This window comes from Phoenix dactylifera, unplaced genomic scaffold (assembly GCF_009389715.1).
Source record: "Phoenix dactylifera cultivar Barhee BC4 unplaced genomic scaffold, palm_55x_up_171113_PBpolish2nd_filt_p 000705F, whole genome shotgun sequence".
Classification (NCBI taxonomy): Eukaryota; Viridiplantae; Streptophyta; class Magnoliopsida; order Arecales; family Arecaceae; genus Phoenix; species Phoenix dactylifera.
Window position 1 is genome coordinate 161,043 of NW_024068085.1, and position 18,339 is coordinate 179,381.

General features: G+C 40.8%; 2 pseudogenes; one reads left to right on the plus strand and one right to left on the minus strand.

Annotated features, from left to right (window-relative positions):
- Positions 1-9,201: 9,201 nt before the first annotated feature.
- On the plus strand, positions 9,202-9,299 carry LOC120106955 (annotated as a pseudogene).
- Positions 9,300-17,697: 8,398 nt separating this feature from the next.
- LOC120106957 lies at positions 17,698-17,795 on the minus strand (annotated as a pseudogene).
- Between the last annotated feature and the right edge of the window lie 544 nt (positions 17,796-18,339).

The following is an 18,339-nucleotide window of genomic DNA, read 5'->3' on the forward strand; positions in this document are numbered from 1 at the left end:
ATCAGGAGCGTTTAGAAATTAATCACTAATGATACATGGCTCAAATTCTCAACTCTTGAGAATATGCATCATCATCTTATTAATTCCTTGGATGATTCATAGACACAATAACAATATGAATGAAAAAGATGCCTTTCATTTATTCAATAATAATAAAGTCAAGTACAAATGATGTCCTAGAATTAATAATATGTCAGCCAAAATTGGCTTCTAGGGCATATATCTAACAATCTCCCACTTGCACTAAAGCAAATCAGTCATATATCTTAGTCCCATCTTCTCAAGGTGGGCTTCAGTCTTTTGTTGATTTAGCTGCTTAGTGAACGGGTCTGCCACGTTGTCCGCGGAGTCTACTCTCTGCACCTCGACATACTTCTTCTCAACATAGTCGTGTATGAGGTGGAAGCGTCGCTCTATATGCTTGGACTTCTGATGAGACCTTGGCTCCTTAGCAAGAGCTATGGCGCCATTATTATCACTATAGAGTGTTATGGCATCAGATGACATTACATCCAATTCCGTAATGAATTTCTTGAACCAGAAGCCTTCCTTAGCAGCTTCAGAGGCGGCGATGTATTCAGCTTCCATAGTAGAATCAGCAATGATCGGTTGTTTAGAACTTTCCCAATTCACCGTACCACCATTGCACAAGAACACATATCCAGATGTTGACTTTCTATCATCGACGTCAGTCATGAAATCTGAATCTCTGTACCTTTCTACCTTCAACTCTGATGATCCTCCAAAAATCAAGAATAAATCTTTAGTTCTTCTCAAGTACTTAAGAATATTCTTCACAGCTGTCCAGTGTTCTTCACCTGAATTTGACTGATATCTGCTTGTGACACTCACAGCAAGGGCTATATCAGGTCGTGTACATAGCATGGCATACATGAGGCTCCCTATTGCCGATGCATAGGGGATCTTGCTCATGCGTTGAATCTCTTCAGATGTGTTGGGGCACATCTTCTTGGAGAGATGAATTCCATGCCTAAGGGGTAAGAGACCCCTTTTGGAGTTTTCCACGCTGAACCTTTTCAGCACTTCTCTATACACATTTTCTGTGATAGGCCAAGCATCCTTTTGGATCTATCTCTATAGACCTTATTCCCAAAATATAGGATGCTGATGCAAAAATAAAATTGTTCTCCCAAGTGCAAGAGAATCGCACAAATAGTAAAATCTCGGGAGTCCGAGGTCGAATCCTCAGGGAACGATCTATAGATTATTAGCGTAATTTTTAGATATAATTTTAGTTGAATAAATATGTGGATTAAGATGATGTTTTGATTTTCAGAAATTAAAAAACAGAGAATAATAGATCAATAAACAAAGTTCAATCAAATAGAAATGGTTAGGGATCCGGAATCCCCCTTGATAATATCGCATTCAAGAATAAATCCTGCGATTCTTGATTAAGGATGTAAAAGTAGAATAGATCAAAACATGGAATATATTTTATGGACATATGAACTCTATTTCTAAGCATTCATCGTGCCTTCTACGTCTACGACAAATCAAATACTAAAGCAGTCCATGTGCCAATAAACATAAACCATTAAAAATCTATCTACAAAATAGTTATGCAAGAACCCATAACACATTAAAAATATAAATCAATAAGAGCAAAGGTTCAGAATTTACTTCAAAGAAAGCAATACATCAAAGGTTCCTCCATCACCCTTCACCTAGGACTTTAGCCACTCATTTTAAAAATGATTCCCCCTTTCATTCTCCCCTTTTCCTTTCTTTCTTTTCTTTTCGGAAACAGGGGAGGCCCTGTTTCCCTTTCTTTTTTTTTTCTTTTGACAGAGGGCCTCCTCTGTTTTCACCCAATGAAATCCCCCTTCTTTCCCAGCTGAGAGAGCCTCATATAGCTCGTGAGAACCCTCCAGCTTGCACGGGAATAGGTGCGGACGGCTGGGATTTGGAAGGGGATGCGAGAGATTCGCACGCGGTGGAGACACGTCAGCTGTGGATGCGGGAGAATCGGACGCGGAAGCCTGACTGGGACTCGGATGATTGCGAATCCGGGAGGCTGCTGGGATGTGCTGTGATCGTAGATGCTAGGGATCGGTTTGGATGCGTGGAAGCTGAACCGTGGATGGCTGGGAAGCTCTAGGATGCAGGCGCGGAAGCTTGAACGCGGACGGATGCGGATGAGATGCTTCATGGGATGCTGAACGGCTGGCTTGATCGTTGGAACTGGGACGCGTGGACTGCGAGGAAGACGGAAGCCGCGGACGTGAGGAGACGCTGAGATACGGGATGCTGGGAACTCGGGGGAGCTGGTTCACGGACGTGGCCTGAAACGGACGCTGGGAGGATCCAACGCTGAGAGCTGGAATCTCGGGATGGTTGGGCCTTGCACGCGGACGCTGGCAAGATCTGATCGCGAACGGAAGGAGGTTTGGAGCTTGAGATGGGGAATGGATGCTGGCCTGCGGATGATGCGAAAGAGGTGGACGGCTGATTCTGGCGATGCTCGTGAACGGAAGGAGACGTGGGGTTGCAACGCGAAGGGATGCGGAGAAGGCTGGATCGCACGATGCTGGATGAGCACGTGGAGGATCACTCACGGGAGAAGCTGGGTTGCACGCATGAGATGAAGTGGGAGAATCATAAACGGGTGCACAGGTTGCTTTGAATTGGCTGCAGTGAACCTGAAAGGCTGAACTTAACCTCCTTCTAGTATGCAACTGGGGTTGACCCATATGGTTGGCTGGTCGCATATGGTGATGCATCTTTTGGGACCCAATACATATTTTAACTTTAATTTACGATCACCTGCACCCCACAAAAATATAATATTAATACAGCACTTCTATCATCATTTGTTAGCAATAATACTAATTTGAGTGATGTGTAGATCGCACTTTTGTGCTCTCATCACACCCCCCAACTAGCTTATTGCTAGTCTCTAGCAATTAACGAGCAAATAATAAAATGAGAGTACAAAAGGTGTGGTTTAACCTTTGATATTTTATTAGAACTAATTGCATAAAATTAAAATAAGTACTCACTTTCGTAGGAATCACGATTGCACTTAGCACGTGCAACAAGCCGTTAAACCCCTAGGTTACCCTAGTGGACGAGTATTGTCTCGTGAGGGTTTTCAGGGATGCTACCCACAAACATCATACATGATATAACATGACATGAGATCATAATAAAAAAATGTGAAATAAATTCTAAGCTAATACACATGTAATTAATCGATATATATTTTCAAGTATGGCAACTGTCAAAGCAAGGAATATAAAAGTGTAGTGTGCATCAAATCATATGACTTTCTCAGAGTACTAATACCTCCACCACAACAGAGCACCGCCTGAGTTTTAGGTGCACTACTCAAGTCCATAAATATTTTCTACACTTTATTAGAACCTGATCCATCAAATTTTCAGAATATCACTTGTTGTCTAAATTTGTCAAGAATGGTTCGCATATAAAGAAAGAGCTATCAATCCCAACTAAACAACCCGGATATACAGAGGTCCAATACAATGGAGTCAAACCAGCCATTACCACATATCACTAGGTTCAATCCAACCAACCCTATTCATGCTTATTTTTATTTTTATTTTTAAACACATATGAAGATTACAATAGTCCAACCCCATTAGGCTCTAGTAAGATCCATATAGCGAGCTTTCAGCCAATGACCCCCGATCCAGTTGGCTCAAGACATTAGGTGAAACACCCCTCGGGCTTAATTACTCGAATCAGACTACGCCACGAGGCCAGACTTGTCATCATAAGGTTTTTTTTTTTTTTTTTTTTGTGCAAGAAAAGAGAAGATAGACTGAACCATATATATATTTTTTTATTATATATGTGACTGCATCGTGACTATAGGTCAACCAAGGTTGGATCATAAGGCACCTAAGTAATCTAACTGGGATATTCAACCTCTATCTTTATGTGAAAACCAAATCTTGAACCTTATGGTACGAACAAGGATACTCATACTTCTTTTACGGATAAGGCTAACAAAAATGCAGTTAACAAATGTGAACTCCTGAGGCTTTCCTATTATCATTAAGTACACGTGTGGGGATCTAATAATAGGTCACTGATCAGTCATAGTATGCATGTATTCCTTGCATTAATAGTTGCACAAACTCAATATGAAAATACATGTGCATTTGCTCAGAAAAGAAAGTAATAGAATAAATCAAATGCAAAAACAAGTTTTTTTTTTTTTTTTTTGATCAAAATATTTTCCTCCCCCCAACTTAAACATTGCATTGTCCTCAATGTAAAAAAAATGCAAGAAAACTATATATGAGAGACAATAGAGAAAATAATAGAGAGAAGAAGAATACCTTGAGCTGTTGATTTCCAGAAAAGAAGACCTACAAAATAAGAAGAAAACTAGAAATAAAAGAAAAAAATAATAATTCTAACTAATATACACATACCTTGGCCTTCATGTTCAGTCATAAGAAGGCTCCCCCAAGGAAAAGGAGTCCTCTTCATCTGCAAAATTTTCAAGAAAAGCTTTTAATCTGTGTCCATTAACCTTAAAAATTTTGCCATCCTGTGGATTCTCAATTTCAATTGCCCCGTGTGGAAAAACAGTTTTTACAATGAAAGGACCTGTCCATCTTGATCGTAACTTTCCAGGAAACAGATGTAAGCGAGAGTCATACAAAAGAACTTTTTGTGCAGGTTCAAAAGATTTTCTTAGAATTGATTTATCATGCCTAATTTTCATTCGTTCTTTACAAAGTCTAGCATTGTCATACGCATCCCGACGAATTTCATTCAACTCACTTAATTGTAATTTTCGAGCTAAACCAGCATCGGACAATTCAAAATTTAATTTTCTAATGGCCCAATATGATTTATGCTCTATTTCAACAGGTAGATGACATGCTTTTCCATAGACTAGCCGATACGGAGACATACCAAGAATAGTTTTATAAGCAGTACGGTAAGCCCACAATGCGTCAGAAAGTTTTAAAGACCAGTCTTTGCGTGATGGATTCACCGTTTTCTCTAAAATTCGTTTAATCTCCCGATTAGCTAACTCAACTTGGCCACTAGTCTGCGGGTGATAAGGAGTTGCAATTCTATGAGTGATACCGTACTTTCGTAACAGGATCTCAAAAGGTTTGTTATAGAAATATTTTCCCTCATCACTGATTATAACCTTGGGCATCCCAAATCGTGAAAAAATATTTTCTTTTAGAAATTTCAAAACAGGTTTGTGATCATTAGTTCTACAGGCAACAGCTTCTACCCATTTTGACACATACTCAGCACCAACTAAAATATACTCATGGCCAAAAGATGGTGGAAACGGACCCATGAAATCAATACCCCACATGTCAAAAATTTCAATAGCAGTAATGGGCTGAAGAGGCATCATTTGCCTACGAGTTAGACTTCCAACACGCTGACATGGGTCACATGTCCTACAGAACTCGTGGGCATCTTTAAATAGTGTAGGCCAATAAAAACCACATTGTAACACCTTAGCTGCTGTTTTCTTAGATGCAAAGTGTCCTCCGCAAGCATTGGCGTGACAAAAAGAGAGTACACTTTGTATCTCATGATCCGGAATACATCTTCTAAAGATTTGATCATTGCAATACTTGAACAAATAGGGGGCATCATAATAATAACTTCTTACTTCACGTAAAAAATTATTCTTATCATTCGATCCCCAATGCTCCGGCATCCGGTTCGTGACAAGAAAGTTTACAATATCAGCAAACCATGGCATAGTAGAAAGTGCAAACAATTGCTCTTCAGGGAACGAGTCCTTGATGGGCAACTGTGGCACCGAATCATTAAAAACTAGCCGTGATAAATGGTCAGCAACTACATTTTCTACTCCCTTTTTATCTTTGATAGTGATGTCAAATTCTTGGAGTAAAAGTATCCATCGTATTAAGCATGGTTTGGCATCTTTCTTATCCAATAAATATTTTAGCGCTGCATGATCTGTAAAGATAACAATAGGAGCACCAAGGATATAAGAACGAAATTTGTCTAATGCAAATACTACTGCAAGCAATTCCTTCTCGGTGGTGGTGTAATTCATTTGAGCATCATTTAAGGTTTTGCTTGCATAGTAGATGACATATGGCTTATTATCCTTGCGTTGTCCTAGGACAGCTCCTATCGCATAGTCACTAGCATCGCACATGATCTCAAAAGGTAACGACCAATCAGGTGGTCGCACGATGGGTGCAGTGCTAAGCATAGCCTTCAATTTTTCGAATGCCTCTTGACATGTTTCAGTCCAATTGAACGGTGTATCAAGGGATAGGAGGTTACATAATGGTCGGGCTATGACACTAGTCCTTGATGAACCTCCTATAAAATCCGGCATGACCCAAAAATGATCTAACATCTCTAACTGTCTTGGGTGCAGGTAGCTTGGCGATTAAATCAATCTTAGCTCTATCAACTTCCATGCCCTTCGATGAAACAATATGTCCTAGGACAATTCCCTTTGGCACCATGAAGTGGCATTTCTCCCAATTTAGTATCAGATTCTTTTCCATGCATCGAGCTAAGACTGCTTGTAAATGTAATAAACAATCATCAAAAGAATCACCAAAAATAGAGAAATCATCCATAAACACTTCTAAAAAATTTTCGTTCATGTCTTCAAAAATACTGAGCATGCATCTTTGAAATGTTGCAGGTGCATTACATAACCCGAACGGCATCCGACGGAAAGCGAATGTACCAAAAGGACAAGTGAAAGTAGTCTTCTCTTGATCTTCTGGTGAAATCTCGATTTGGTAGTATCCAGAATAGCCATCGAGAAAACAATAAAAATTATGTCCTGCAACTCTTTCCAAAACTTGGTCTAGGAAGGGTAAGGGAAAGTGATCTTTCCTAGTGACCAAATTCAATTTTCGATAATCAACACACATGCGCCAACTCGTGGGGACACGAGTCGGGACTAGCTCACCCTGTTCATTTTTGACTACCGTCAGACCTGTTTTTTTGGGCACGACTTGAGTAGGACTTACCCACTTGCTATCGGAAATTGGGTAAATAATACCCACGTCAAGCAACTTGAGGACTTCTGCTTTAACCACATCTCTCATCGTAGGATTCAACCTGCGTTGCATTTGCCTTGTGGTTTTGGCATTGTCCTCCAAATATATCCGGTGCGTGCAAATTAAAGGGCTAATCCCCTTCAAGTCTGCAATAGACCACCCTAAAGCTCCTCTATGATTCTTTAGAACACCAAGTAATTTTCTTTCTTGGGCATGATCAAGATCAGATGAGATGATTATAGGAAAAGTGTCATCGGATCCAAGAAAGGCATACTTGAGTTCCTTCGGTAAAGGTTTCAACTCGAGCTTAGGTGCTTGTTCATAGGATGGTACTATCTTTGTTCCTCGAGATGGCAAATGTTCAAATTCCTCTATTCTCGGTCTCCACCCATTGACCATCATAACATCCGAATTATCTAAACCAGGTGGGACCACATCATTAGCAGTACCTTCAGAACACCAATCTATTAAACCATTGTCGGCCGATTCAGTAAATGTTTCTTTTAACAAATATTCTTCCGCAATGGTTTCAACCCATTCAACTTCTTTACTTTCTTCATGATCACTGGGTTGTTTACCTATACTAAAGACGTTCAGTTCCAAGGTCATATTTCCAAAAGAAAGCTTCATGACACCATTCCTACAATTGATCAATGCATTAGAAGTTGCAAGGAATGGACGTCCTAAGATGACCGGAATCTGAGATGGTGAATTGGAAGCCGGATGTGTATCCAGTACGATAAAATCAACAGGAAAATAGAACTTGTCTACTTGGACCAACACATCTTCGATAATCCCTCTAGGAACCTTCACTGACCTGTCAGCTAATTGTAAGGTCACAGTTGTTGGCTTCAACTCACCCAAACCGAGTTGCTCATATACCGTATATGGCAACAAATTCACACTCGCTCCTAAATCTAGCAATGCTCGCTCAATCCTAAAATTGCCAATGATGCACGAGATAGTTGGGCAACCTGGATCCTTATATTTAGGAAGAATGTTATGCTGTAAAATTGCACTCACATTTTCAGCCAGAAATGCCTTCTTCTTGACATTTAAACGACGCTTGACAGTGCACAAATCTTTTAAAAATTTTGCATAGGAAGGCACTTGTTTGATTGCATCAAGAAGAGGTACATTGATTTTTACTTGCTTAAAAAGCTCAAGAATTTCAGAGTTTGGTTCAAGCTTTTGCAAGGGCTTTAATCTTTGTGGAAATGGTGCAGGAAAAGGACATTCAATTTTTTCAGTAGATGTTGGTGCTTCAGTTTCTTCGTTATCCTTTTCTTTTGTCTTTAAAGGGTCAGAATCAGGTATGGCTTGAGTTTGTTCTGGGACTGGTCGGTCAATAATCTTTCCACTTCGCAATGTTATTATACTCTTTGCTTGTTCTTTATGCGAAGTTGAAGATGATGCATTGCTACCGCCATAGATTTGAGGATTAGGTTGTGGTTGAGCTGGTAGCTTACCTTTCTCTTGAGCACTTAAAGCAGTGGTCAGCGTTGTCAGTTGATTTCTTAAGTCATCATTGATTTTAGCTTGACCTTGCATGAAAGATTGCAAAGTTTCTTCGAGACTAGGTTTTTGAGGGGGTGCGTGTGCATAATGAGGTTGCGGTGGTGGAGGAGTTGGGTTATATACTTGTTGAGGTTGGTCATTCCTCCACCTGAAATTTGGATGGTTCTTCCATCCAGGGTTGTAAGTACCCGAAAAAGGATTATTAAAAGATTTTTGATAGGTATTCATAACATTGGCCTGATCGTGCAAGACTTCCTTGAATGCGGGTATTGTGGGGCAATCAGTGATGAGATGGCCAGGCATCTCGCAAATCCTACAACACTCGTTGTTATGCTCTACGGTCTTGACGGGTTCAATCCTTCTAAGTTCAATTTCCTCTACCTTCCTAGTAAGGGCTGCCATTTTAGCTTGAATATCATCCTGAGTATTAAGGTTGTAAAGGCCCCCGTGTGGAATGCTAGTAGTCTTCGGCAAGGGTTTATTCACTCTATCCCCTGTATCCCATAATTGTGCAGTCTCTGCGAGAGAGTCTAAATAGTCCCATGCCTCATCGGGTTGCTTTTCCAGAAATAAACCATTGCACATAGTCTCTATAAATTGTTTCAACTGTGGGGACAACCCTTCGTAAAAGAAACTAATGGTTCTCCATGTTTCAAACCCATGATGAGGACAAGAGAGAAGCAAATCTTTAAATCTCTCCCAGCATTCATAAAATGTTTCATGGTCTTTTTGTTGGAAGTTACTAATGTGTCTTTTCAAAAAGTTAGTCCTTTGTACGGGAAAGAATTTTTTCAAGAATTCTCTTTGCATATCCTGCCATGTTCCTAGCGATCTAGGTCTCAAGGAGTTCAGCCATGTTTTGGCTTTATCCTTTAAGGAAAAAGGAAACAAGGTCAATTTAAGGACATCTTCCGATACATTTGGCACTCTAAATGTGATGCTAATTTCCTCAAAATCCTTAAGGTGAAGATAAGGGTTCTCAGATTCCATTCCATGATACTTGGGCAGCAATTGAATTACTCCTGGTTTGATTTCAAAGTGTCCTACATTTTCAGGAATAATCATGCATGAAGGTTGACTAGTCCTAGTGGGATGTAAGTATTGTCGAAGTGTCATAACTGGGGGTCTACCTTCATCACCATGGTGACTTCCTACATCATCAGGAAAATTTGCCATCTCACAAGGTGTGAGATACTGCGAAGGAATTTCAAGGATGTGTCCTAAGGAATTGTCAAAAGGTTGTCGACTCAGACGTCCAGTGTTGTCCCTATTCCAACCTAGCATACAAAATTTCAGAGTTTATTTATTTGTTTGTTTTTTTTGTTTTTTTATTTATTTATTTTTTTTTAATGATTACCCTTGATCTTTTCTTAAAGTTCTTATCAATTTTTAAGTAGCAACAAGGGTTAATGAGATATGATGATAATAAAATTCTGATTCTAAACAAAAAAATTAAACACAGAAAATCCAAAGCAGACAGCAGCAAAGTTTATATTAATTTAATGGTCATAAAAGTATCAGAATATCAATCAGACCGTTCAGATGAAAGAAACATGTGTCCTACAGCAGCCGACGAAATTTGAGTGCAATCAGACGGTGGATTACTCAGATATCAGTGTTTGATGCAGACTGTGCAGGAAATAAAAACAGCAGAATTTTTTTTTTTTGAAAGAAAAAGACTAAATAATAAGATACTGATTAAATCTACTAAAAATTAACTCTAAAATTATACTAATAAATCAGCCGTTCTCCGGCAACGGCGCCAAAAACTTGATGCAAAAATAAAATTGTTCTCCCAAGTGCAGGAGAATCGCACAAATAGTAAAATCTCGGGAGTCCGAGGTCGAATCCTCAGGGAACGATCTATAGATTATTAGCGTAATTTTTAGATATAATTTCAGTTGAATAAATATGTGGATTAAGATGATGTTTTGATTTTCAGAAATTAAAAAACAGAGAATAATAGATCAATAAACAAAGTTCAATCAAATAGAAATGGTTAGGAATCCGGAATCCCCCTTGATAATATCGCATTCAAGAATAAATCCTGCAATTCTTGATTAAGGATGTAAAAGTAGAATAGATCAAAACATGGAATATATTTTATGGACATATGAACTCTATTTCTAAGCATTCATCGTGCCTTCTACGTCTACGACAAATCAAATACTAAAGCAGTCCATGTGCCAATAAACATAAACCATTAAAAATCTATCTACAAAATAGTTATGCAAGAACCCATAACACATTAAAAATATAAATCAATAAGAGCAAAGGTTCAGAATTTACTTCAAAGAAAGCAATACATCAAAGGTTCCTCCATCACCCTTCACCTAGGACTTTAGCCACTCATTTTAAAAATGATTCCCCCTTTCATTCTCCCCTTTTCCTTTCTTTCTTTTCTTTTCGGAAACAGGGGAGGCCCTGTTTCCCTTTCTTTTTTTTTTCTTTTGACAGAGGGCCTCCTCTGTTTTCACCCAATGAAATCCCCCTTCTTCCCCAGCTGAGAGAGCCTCATATAGCTCGTGAGAACCCTCCAGCTTGCACGGGAATAGGTGCGGACGGCTGGGATTTGGAAGGGGATGCGAGAGATTCGCACGCGGTGGAGACACGTCAGCTGTGGATGCGGGAGAATCGGACGCGGAAGCCTGACTGGGACTCGGATGATTGCGAATCCGGGAGGCTGCTGGGATGTGCTGTGATCGTAGATGCTAGGGATCGGTTTGGATGCGTGGAAGCTGAACCGTGGATGGCTGGGAAGCTCTAGGATGCAGGTGCGGAAGCTTGAACGCGGACGGATGCGGATGAGATGCTTCATGGGATGCTGAACGGCTGGCTTGATCGTTGGAACTGGGACGCGTGGACTGCGAGGAAGACGGAAGCCGCGGACGTGAGGAGACGCTGAGATACGGGATGCTGGGAACTCGGGGGAGCTGGTTCACGGACGTGGCCTGAAACGGACGCTGGGAGGATCCAACGCTGAGAGCTGGAATCTCGGGATGGTTGGGCCTTGCACGCGGACGCTGGCAAGATCTGATCGCGAACGGAAGGAGGTTTGGAGCTTGAGATGGGGAATGGATGCTGGCCTGCGGATGATGCGAAAGAGGTGGACGGCTGATTCTGGCGATGCTCGTGAACGGAAGGAGACGTGGGGTTGCAACGCGAAGGGATGCGGAGAAGGCTGGATCGCACGATGCTGGATGAGCACGTGGAGGATCACTCACGGGAGAAGCTGGGTTGCACGCATGAGATGAAGTGGGAGAATCATAAACGGGTGCACAGGTTGCTTTGAATTGGCTGCAGTGAACCTGAAAGGCTGAACTTAACCTCCTTCTAGTATGCAACTGGGGTTGACCCATATGGTTGGCTGGTCGCATATGGTGATGCATCTTTTGGGACCCAATACGTATTTTAACTTTAATTTACGATCACCTGCACCCCACAAAAATATAATATTAATACAGCACTTCTATCATCATTTGTTAGCAATAATACTAATTTGAGTGATGTGTAGATCGCACTTTTGTGCTCTCATCAGATGCTTCCCTAAGGTCTTTCATGGAGAACTCTTTTGACAACCAGACCTTGACCGAGGTTAGCATGAGAATAACATTCCCTATCAGGAGGATGTCGTCCACGTACAGTACGAGAAACACGACAGCACTCCCACTAACCTTTTTGTAGACACACGGTTTCTCTTCATTTTTGATGAAATCAAACGTTTTGATTGCGTCATCGAAACGAGTGTTCCAACTCCGAGATGCTTGCTTTAGTCCACAGATGGATCTTTGCAGCTTGCAGACCTTATGATGTCCATCACTGGAAGTGAAACCCAAAGGCTGTTCCATATAGATATCTTCATCAAGATATCCATTCAGAAAAGCAGTTTTCACATCCATGGCAGATTTCATAATCATGAAATGCTGCAATGGCAAGCAATGTTCGGATGGATTTTAGCATGGCCACAGGTGAAAAGGTCTCCTGATAGTCAATGCCTTCGCGTTGACTATACCCTTTCGCCACTATCCTTGCTTTATAGGTCTCTACCTTTCCATCCGAACCTATCTTCCTTTTGTAGATCCATTTGCATCCAATAGGTACAATACCTTCTGGTGGATCTACTAAGGTCCAGACTTGGTTAGAATGTATGGAGTCTAACTCTGACTTCATAGCTTCCGACCATTTCTCGGAATCGATATCAGATATCGCCTCGTCGTAGGTTTTGAGATCCTATATGTGATCCCTATCTCCCACTAGGAACATTTCCTCGATATCCTCTTCTAGTATACCTAAGTATCTATCAGGAGGATGGGAGACCCTACTAGTTCTGCGAGGTAGTTGAGGGACATCATGTACTGGCTCTGTATGAATGGGTTCGATAGGATCCATGACTCGTTGCTTTTCAGAGACTTTCTCTTCAAGCTCAATTTTCCTCCCACTGCCTCTATCAAGGATAAACTGGTTTTCCAGGAAGATGGCATGACGGCTCACAAACACATTGTGATCCTCTGAGACGTAAAAATTGTATCCTAATGACTCTTTAGGATATCCTATAAAATGAGCACTTATGGTCCTAGCCTCTAGTTTGTCCGCCTGTAGTCTTTTGACATGGGCCGGACATCTCCAAATTTTGAGATGACCAAGACTTGGTTTCTTACCATGCCATATCTCATACGGTGTGGTAGGAACGGATTTAGAGGGAACTCTATTCAGTAGATATACTGTGGTAAGTAAGGCATCTCCCCAAAGAAACATCGGTAGATCTGTGAAGCTCATCATGGACCGGACCATATCCAATAGAGTCCGATTTCTCCTCTCTGACACCCCGTTGAGTTGAGGTGTACCCAGAGGAGTCTATTATGAGACTATGCCATTGTCCTTAAGATAGTCCCGGAATTCTCCACTAAGGTATTCTTCTCCTCGATCTGATCGAAGAGCCTTAAGGAGTTTTCCAGTTTGTTTTTCTACTTCATTTCTGAACTCTTTGAATTTTTCAAAAGATTCAGATTTGTGTCTCATAGGATACACATACTCATACCGTGAATAATCATCGGTAAAGGTAATGAAGTACGAATAACGTCCCCTGGCTTGCACATCGAATGGGCCACACACATCTGTGTGTACCAGGGTAAGTATTTCAGTGGTCCTCTCCCCATATCCTACAAAGGGCAATCTAGCCATTTTTTCTTGAAGACAGGACTCGCAAACTGGATATGACTCAGAAGTCAATTAGCCGAGAAGCCCATCTTTATCCATTTTGTTCATTCTGTCCTCTCCAATATGGCCAAGCCTGAGGTGCCACAAATATTTTTGGTTTATCTCATCCCTGGATCTTTTGGATCCTTTGGCATTCACTTCTTGCTCAGACACATTTATAGATACATCCATATACAAATGATAGAGACTGTCAATCATAAAACCACGTGCGACTATTTTATTTCTGAAATAAATAGAACAGCAGTCTTTGTCAAATGTAAAAACATGACCTTCCTGTGCTAGACATGAAACAGAAATCAAATTTTTGCTAGCAACAGGTACATAATAGCAGTCTCTAAGTAATAAACTAAAACCAGACGGTAGTCGCAGATGGTAGGTGCCCATAGCCATAGCAGCAACTTTTGCCCCGTTGCCAACCTGAAGGGTTACCACACCTTCCGCCAGCCTTCTACTTTTCTTTAGACCCTGCATGGTAGTGCACAAATGAGCACTAGAACCAAAATCTATAACCTAACTAGAAGTAGAAGAAACCGTTAGATTAGTTTCAATTATGAGCAAGTCTATACCTTCTGGTGGTGTGTCACCTTTTTTGTTCTTCAGGTTCTCGAGGTATGAAGGACAGTTTCTCTTCCAGTGGCCGTCTGATGAGAGCACAAAAGTGCGATCTATACATCACTTAAATTAGTATTATTGCTAACAAATAATGATAAAAGTGTTGCATTGATATTATATTTTTGTGGGGTGCAGGTAATCGTAAATCAAAGCTAAAATGCGCATTGGGTCTAGACAAGATGCCTCACTGCAGGTGACCAGCCGACTACATGGTTCAATCCCAGTTGCACACTAGAATGAGCATTAGCCGGCTAGGTTTAGCCATATCCAGCTCTCAGCATGGTTCAGTTCCAAAGCATCTTTCTAGCTCTCCCAGCCGTGTCCGCCTCTTCATCTATTTATTCCCAAAACAGAGCACCCGAGTTCCAGCCACATCAGCTCCCCAGCGTCCACGTGCACCCTTCCAGCAAAGTCTCGATCTTCCCTTCCGCATCCCTTGCTTCAAGATCCACGATCAGATCACCCAGGCGATGGCAATCTTCCGGAATCTCAGGTCCTCACGTCCGCATGTGAATCTCCCGTGATCAGCTCGTTTCCGCTCATCCAGATTTCATCCGCCCGTCTTCTGCACCTCCCAGCCGTCCACGAAGCCTTCCAGATCTTAGATTCTCGCATCCAAGGCATTGGGATCGTTCCATGCATCCACCTCTCCCGGATTCGCAATCACCCGAGTCCCAGATCTCAGGTTTCCGCATCCACTTCATCCGCGCATTTACACCGTGATCCCAGCATCCTGTGAAGCGTTGCAGCCGTCCACGGTTCATCTCCCATGCATTCCAACAGATCCCAGCCTTCCAGCGAACGCCTCAGCATCCCGCGAGGCATCACCCGCATCCGTGCTTCCTTCCGATCCATCCGCTCGTCTTCCGGATTCGTGCTCAAGCCCAGCCGTCCGCGAAGCATCTACCGTTCCCAGATCTACTCCTCAGCGTCCGGGATACTCGGAAGCCAGCAGGAGAGGAGCATCCCGTGTGATCAGGTGACCCATCGGGAGATATAGGAGGGCTCTCGGCTGGCAAACGTGAGGGGGAGTTCGTTCGAAAAACAGAGGAGAGCCTCAGCCCCATTCAAAAAGAAGAAGAAAAAAAAAAGAGAGGAAACAGGGCATGCCCTATTTTCGAAAATAAAAAGAAAAAAAAAGAGAGAAGGAAGAGGAACAGGGGAGATTTCTTTACGTTGATGGCCGGCTAATTTCTTAGGGAGGGAGATAGAGGAACCTTTGATGTATTGCTCTTTGAAGTAAACTCTAAACTTTTGCCTTGAATGAATTATATTTACTGATATGTTTTTGATCCGTGCATAGTTATCTCGTAGATAGCTCTTTAATGGATTATGATTATTGATATATGGATTGCTTTAGTATTTGATTCGTGGTAGACGTAAAAAGCACGACGAATGCTTAAAAATTGAGTTCATATGTTCATGAAACATATACCATGATTAGATCTATCCTACCATTCATTTTTAATCAAGAACCATAGAGTTTATTTCTTGGATGCAATATCATCAAGGGAGATTCCAGATCCCTACCATCTTTATTACATTGAACTTTGTTTATTACTATATTGTTCTCCGATTTTAATTTCTGAAAATCAAAACATCATCTTAATCCACAAATTTATTACATTAATTAATCTAAAATTATATTAAATAATCTAATATATATTTCGTTCCCTGAGGATTCGACCTCGGACTTCCGAGATTTTACTACTTGTACGATTCTCCTATACTTGGGAGATTAGTTTCGCGAAAACATTTTTGCGAGTGCATCAAGTTTTGGCACCGTTGTCGGGGAACCGCTGATTTATTAGTATAATTTTAGATTTAATTAGTACTTTAGTAGTTAGTCTTTTTCTTTCGAAAAAAAAAAAAATTCTTTACTATTGTTTTTTTTCTGCACAGTCTACATAAAACTCTGATATCAAAGTAATTAACCATCTGATTGAACTAAAATTTGGTCGTCAGGTGCAAGACCTGTGTGTTTTTCATCTGAACGGTCTGATTGACATTCGGAAATTTTTGCGACCATTAACTTAATATAAAATCTTGCTGCTTTCTGCTTTGAATTTTCTGCATTTAATTTTTTTAGAATCAGAATTTTATTGTTATCATATCTCATTAACCCTTGTTGCTAATATAAAATTTAAAAAAATAATAAATAATTTGCTTGATCACCTATTCAATGAAATTTAATGTCATGTCATAAAACATTAAAAAAAAATCTCTTGATTGTTGCATATAGTATAAGGCATCAACATAAAATACTCTAAGGGCTGAACCCATTTAAAAAGATAAGGTCGGGATTTCATCACTCGTCCTTAGCCCAAAAATCACCCCATTGCATAAATATCCTAAGCTTAACTAAAATCAACTAGACGTTGGCCCCTAAGGACATTCAAGCTCAATAGGACGAAGACCACCGAAAGTTGCACCAATTTCGCTCTATGGCTTAGTTGATGTCTAGGCAAGCTTTGTCCCTATAAGGGAGACAGTTCATCTGTTCGAGGCAAGTGGGTTTTAAGTGGGACCTTTGCGAACGCATCGTGACCCCTCTACTTACCTGGGAGCTTACCTGGTCAACTCGGTTCATTAGACCGGATTGGAGGCTTAGGTGCCCTCTTCAAACCAGTTAGGAGTTGTCTAGAAATTTAAGAAAAACATTAGAAATTGAGGTGTAATGTTTAGTTGCATGTTTGATTGTGAATAGATTTTTGTTTTAGGGTATCTTTAGTTGGTACTTATATTTATATTTATTTTAAAAAAAACATAAAAAAAAATAATTAAATTTTGTATGCTAGGTTGGAATAGGGACGACACCGGTCGATTAAGTCGTACAACTTTAGATCATCCCTTAGGACACATCCTTGAAATTCCTTCGCAGTATCTCACACCTTGTGAGATGGCAAATTTTCCTGATGATGTAGGAAGTCACCATGGTGATGAAGGTAGACCCCCAGTTATGACACTTCGACAATACTTACATCCCACTAGGACTAGTCAACCTTCATGCATGATTATTCCTGAAAATGTAGGACACTTTGAAATCAAACCAGGAGTAATTCAATTGCTGCCCAAGTATCATGGAATGGAATCCGAGAACCCTTATCTTCACCTTAAGGATTTTGAGGAAATTAGCATCACATTTAGAGTGCCAAATGTATCGGAAGATGTCCTTAAATTGACCTTGTTCCCTTTTTCCTTAAAGGATAAAGCCAAAACGTGGCTGAACTCCTTGATACCTAGATCGCTAGGAACATGGCATGATATGCAAAGAGAATTCTTGAAAAAATTCTTTTCCGCACAAAGGACTAACTTTTTGAAAAGGCACATTAGCAATTTCCAACAAAAAGACCATGAAACATTTTATAAATGCTGGGAGAGATTTAAAGATTTGCTTCTCTCTTGTCCTCATCATGGGTTTGAAACATGGAGAACCATTAGTTTCTTTTACGAAGGGTTGTCTCCACAGTTAAAACAATTTATAGAGACTATGTGCAATGGTCTATTTTTGGAAAAGCAACCCGATGAGGTATGGGACTATTTAGATTCTCTCGCAGAGACTGCACAATTATGGGATACAGGGGATAGAGTGAATAAACCCTTACCTAAGCCTACTAGCGTTGGACACGGGGGCCTTTACAACCTTAGTACTCAGGATGATATTCAGGCTAAAATGGCAGCCCTTACTAGGAAGGTAGAGGAATTGAACTTAGAAGAATTGAACCCGTCAAGACCGTAGAACATAACAGCGAGTGTTGTAGGATTTGTGAGATGCCTAGCCATCTCACCACTGATTGCCCCACAATACCCGCATTCAAGGAAGTCTTGCACGATCAGGCCAATGTTATGAATACCTATCAAAAATCTTTCAATAATTCTTTTTCGGGTACTTACAACCCTGGATGGAAGAACCATCCAAATTTCAGGTGGAGGAATGACCAACCCCAACAAGTATATAACCCAA